Here is a 6,036-nt window from a genome sequence, read left to right as displayed (position 1 = left end):
TTAGGATACTTAATACTAATTATCATGTATTTACATTATTTATTATAATTAATTTCGTATTTATTTGGTATTTAACATAAAACTAGCACAAAAATATGATAAAAACTAAATAAAAACTATAAAAATAATATAGAGAACTTACAAAAATAATTTTTGCAGAGGTTTGAGAGAGAATTCTTCAAGTTTTTGGTGTAAAAAATTTGTGAACTAGGCTATGGTATTTATAGTTACAATTTTTGGTAAAGAGAAAATAAAAAAATACAAAAGTTTATATAAAAAAATAACTAGTGTCTTGTAAAAAAAATTAAAAGTATTTATGGCCAGTCATGCCACCATTTCAAAATATAAATAAATAAAAGTAAAGTTAAAAGTAGGAATAAAATAAATAAAAGTGGATCTAGATCTAGTTTATATATAAAAAAAATACTACTTTAAAAAAAATATATATATATATATATATATATATATATATATATATATATATATTTCATAGTTCTAAAAATGTTAACTAACTAAATTTCTATTTTTATTTAATTATTAAATACGAATTTTGATAAATATAAATATATATTCGGTATTTATAAAATTATAATTACTAAATGTGGTTTTTATTTAATTAAATTATTACTTTATAATTTTATTAGTTTTATATATGTTACTACATTTATATATACTTGTATTTATTAATTGTATAATATATTAACTAAATACAAAATTAATATAAGTATTTTATATGTAATCATGTTATGACATAAATTTTTTTTTATAAAAATTCTTACGCGTACGTTTTTGAATAAAATTTATTATTCGTTTAACGTTCGTTAATTTCGTATGTATATAACGACCTTTTATTAGTACTTAGAGTTTATTCATTATACTTAAATCTTTTGTTCGGGCATTATATAGATGGAAAAATGAGGGTCGTTATAATATTTGTATTGCAGGCAGTGGTGCCACTCACACCATACTCAAATCTAAAAAATATTTCACAGACTTGAAAGCAACGGAAGGAACTATACATACTATATCAGGTCCTGTGGACTTAATAAAAGAAATGGGAAAGGCAAAATTCATGTTACCAAATAGTACGAATTTTCTGATAAATAATGCCTTATTTTCTCCCATGTCAAAGAGAAATTTGTTAAGTCTCTCTAACATATACCAAAATGGATATGATTATCAGTCAGTGGCAACAGAAAATGAAAAATATTTAAGTATCACTGATAAGAATCGTGTAATTGAAAAACTATCAAGACTTCATTCTGGTTTACATTATACATATATAAATGTACCTGAAGTAAATGTGGTAGTTAAAGATGTGACGACCCGGGAATTTCTGACCAAATTTAAACTTAATCTTCATATGTTCCGACATGATAAGCAAAGTTTGTAATGTTGAAGTCTCATAAACCTTGAACTGTGTTCGTGCATACATTTGACCTTTGAACTATTTATATGGATTCAGTTGACCTTTGATTATGCCCGACGATTCACAAACCATAGTTTGCAAATAAATATGTATATATATATATATATATATATATATATATATATATATATATATATATATATATAAGTATATATAGATGTAAGTATATATATAATAATTTAAAATTATAAAATAAAATTTAAATATTTGAACTAAATATGTAAAATGAGCTACAAAAATAAGTAAGTGTAATTTAAAAATGAATAAATATAGATATGATTCTTATTAATAATTAAGAGTATATGGTAACATATATACAATGTATAAATAATAAATATTCAACATATGTTATCGTATAATATATAATATTAATGTTTAAATGTAATTATAAGTTTAATCGTAATCATTATATTATTAATACATTCATTGCTACTATTAATATTAATAGCAGAATTACTAAAATTATAATATTGAACTTAATATATCTAATTTGTATACTTATTAATGTTATTGATATCATTGTTAATATCATTATCACTATAACTAGTAGTAAAGTTATAACTTTATTTAATATTAACAATTAATATAACAAGTTTTATTATAAATTATATTGTTGTAGTAATATAATAATCACTCTCAATATTAAAAATATATATATGTAATAGTAATATGAAAATATGTATATATAAATACATTGTTATATTATTTCTAATATAATTGTAATTAATGGTATCATCAATAATATAATTCTTATTATTATTATTAGTATATTTTTTTGATAAAATTATCATTTATATAGTTATTATTATTACAAAGAATACAATCTATTATTATTATTATCATAAATAATATTAGTATTTCTATTATTATTATTATTATTATTATTATTATTATTATTTTGATATAAATATTATTAATTAGTATTATTATTATTAATATATTTATATTAATTAATAAAATTAAAATTAATTATATATAAGCATATAACAAGGACAGGTAACAAATTTTGTGTGATTGTATATGTCTGTTTCTTTTTTTTTATTCGTTGATTGAATTGTGAGTACTCCTTGTCTATAAATTGATCCCGGTCAATTTCATTAATCAATTAGAATCTAGTTTAACTGTTAAATTATGTACTAACACATTATATATAATACTAGTTTACACTGCAAATCAGGATTTAAAAACAGAAATAAAAAGAAGATGAAGCTCGACACTCTGTACATTCATCTTTTTCACCATATTTTGATTTCGAATGAATTTCCAAAATGTAATAATGCAGTCTTGTTAGGAATCGTCTATCTAAACTATCTGTAAGTTTTCAATCTTCAATTCTTTCTATCAAATTCTAATTTGAGAGTCAAAGTTTTGGTTTTCAAAGTCAACTAAGTGTTCTTGAATCAAATTCGAGTTTGTTTTGATATCTCCAGTTAATTTGATGATCCATAAAGTTTATAGGAATGATTTGCAACACAATTCATGTTGTAATCATAACCTATAACACTCTTAATCTAAAAATCAATTTTTGAGTTCTTGAGTTCTTCACAGTAATATACACTAACGTAAATTCTTGAGTTCAAACCGGTTCAGGGCATATTTTTTTTAGAAAGGCTTTGGAAGGTAGATTTCATTACCAAAATTATTATTATTATTAGTATTGTGATTATTATTATTATGGTTATTTTTAGAACACTTATTATTACTAATACAAGTATTATTATAAAGACTATAATTTATTATTATAATTATGATTATGATTATTATTATTATTATGAGAATGATACAAATTATTATTATTTCATTAATATTAGTACTTGTAACATTTTATAATTGTTAGTATTATTATTATCATCCACATAGGTATTATTATTAGTATTATCATCATTATTATTAATATTACAAAGTATCATTAATAGACTTATCATTTAAACATTAATATTAGTGATATTGTATAATTACTGAAAATTTCTATTAAAACTATTAAAAATTACCATTATTATTATTAGTATTATTTTTTACTAAAACTATCATTATTATTGATATCAGTATTATCTATGTCATTATTATTAAAATAATTACGATTATGAAAAATAAAAGTTTTAAAGACGTTATTAAAATTATAAACATAAAAATAAAGATTTTATATATAAATATATATTTAATACACATAACTTAACTATACTAATATATTTATATATATAATGAAAATATATATAATGAACCTATTAGACTACTATATATATAAATTACATCACTAATAATAATATAAATAAATATATTTGTTCGATTACAAGTATGTGTCTTAATAGATATATGAATGATATAGGTTCGTGAATCCGAGGCCAACCCTACATTGTTCAATGTCGTCATATGTATTTTTACTACAAAATATATTATTGTGAGTTTCATTTGCTCTCTTTTTAAATGCTTTTGCAATATATATTTTGGGACTGAGAATACATGCGCTGCTTTATAAATGTTTGACGTGATAGACACAAGTACTTAAAACTACATTCTATGGCTGAATTATCGAAATCGAATATGCCCCTTTTTAATAAGTCTGGTAATCTAAGAATTAGGGAACAGACACCCTAATTGACGCGAATCCTAAAGATAGATCTATCGGGCCCAACAAGCCCCATCCAAAGTACCGGATGCTTTAGTACTTCGAAATTTATACCATGTCCGAAGGAGGATCCCGGAATGATGGGGATATTCTTATATACATATTGTGAATGTCGGTTACCAGGTGTTCAATCCATATGAATGATATTTTTGTCTCTATGTATGGGACGTATGATTATGAGAAATGGAAGTATGAAATCTTGTGGTCTATTAAAATTATGAAATGATTATTTATGTTAAACTAATGAACTCACCAACCTTTTGGTTGACACTTTAAAGCATGTTTATTCTCAGGTACGAAAGAAATCTTCCGCTGTGCATTTGCTCATCTTAGAGATATTACTTGGAGTCATTCATGACATATTTCAAAAGACGTTGCATTCGAGTCGTTGAGTTCATCAAGATTATTATTAAGTCTATTATAGTAAGATATATTACGAAATGGTATGCATGTTGTCAACTTTCGATGTAATGAAAGATTGCCTTTTCAAAAACGAATGCAATGTTTGTAAAATGTATCATATAGAGGTCAAATACCTCGCGATGTAATCAACTGTTGTGAATCATTTATAATCGATATGGACTTCGTTCGGATGGATTAGGACGGGTCGCTTCAGTTGGTATCAGAGCGGTGGTCTTAGAGAACCAGGTCTTGCATTAGTGAGTCTAACTGATAGTCGTTAGGATGCATTTGTGAGTCTGGACTTTGACCATGTCTGCATGTCAAAAGTTTTGCTTATCATTTTTTGTCGGAAATCATCTATTTATCATCCTTAGGAAATTACCTGCTTATCATTCTTAGTCTAGACACATCTTACTGCAATGATTGTATGAATAGTGTATAGACAAAATTCGTATCTTAGCGTATCTGCTAATTCATATCTTAGCATATCTTGTACTGTAGACTTTGTCTGACAACTTCCGTAGATTCCTCCGTAACATATGGAATTTTAGTATTGTATATGCATATGTGAATTATGTATTGCAGGGTACTAATCTACATCCTATAATCTGTTTCTTATCAAAAATACTTCATCTGATCGTACGAGATGAATCCCTCAACCAGTTCGAGTCCCTCAGACTTCGATAGCTAATCCGATAGTTATTCCGACAGCTATTCCGACATGGATGTTCACCTAAGCTCCGGAGGCAACGTCACCAGAATGAATCAACCAATCAATCATCCCCAATTCATCTGATGGGTTCGTAGTCGACTTAATCGATGGAGACGAGAGGAAGGCGATCCTTTCCACCCACCAACCGAATTTACCTCTTGGCAATGAACCTGAAGCACTTACCGGCGAACCAGTCTGAAACACCATTTTCAACCCCCATTTCCCGAATATCTCACCACGATTGTATTCTATCTAAAATTCTAAACCTTATTCATCCGCTCGTACCGACCGACAATCATCCCGGAATAATAGAAGAAGTCAACGAACTTCGCGCTCGAGTAATCAATCTGGAGAATATGGTGCAAAAATTACCAGCTTCAACAACATCACCGACACCAACAGTACCATCAATAACAACACCAGTGCCATCAACAACCCATGCCTCGACGTCTCATTCTATACCTTGAGTACAATTATCGTTCTACGTATCGTTCTACATCATTTATCTTCGTTCGACATGGCGATTATGTAATCTCTAATGTTTTAGAGATTATATATTCTTGTTCCAACGATAAATCAAATGAGTTTAATATCATATTGACTCATTAAATCCATGATTACATCTGAAGAAAATATATATGTATATATATTTTCATAAAGATTGTAATTAAAAATTCTTGTGTACAAACTGTTAATGGTGAAAATATTTTAACGGGTAGGTAATACCCGAGGAATATTTAGATTTCACATTAATAAGTTACACTGTACATTCTTCGAATCTAATTCAACAGTCGTTTACTATCCTACTTACGTCCACCGATATACAAATCCGTTCACCACAGAATAACCATATTCATCCAATTTCAT

Source organism: Rutidosis leptorrhynchoides, chromosome 4 (assembly GCF_046630445.1).
Source record: "Rutidosis leptorrhynchoides isolate AG116_Rl617_1_P2 chromosome 4, CSIRO_AGI_Rlap_v1, whole genome shotgun sequence".
In the NCBI taxonomy this organism is placed as follows: Eukaryota; Viridiplantae; Streptophyta; class Magnoliopsida; order Asterales; family Asteraceae; genus Rutidosis; species Rutidosis leptorrhynchoides.
This window is presented reverse-complemented; position numbering follows the sequence as displayed.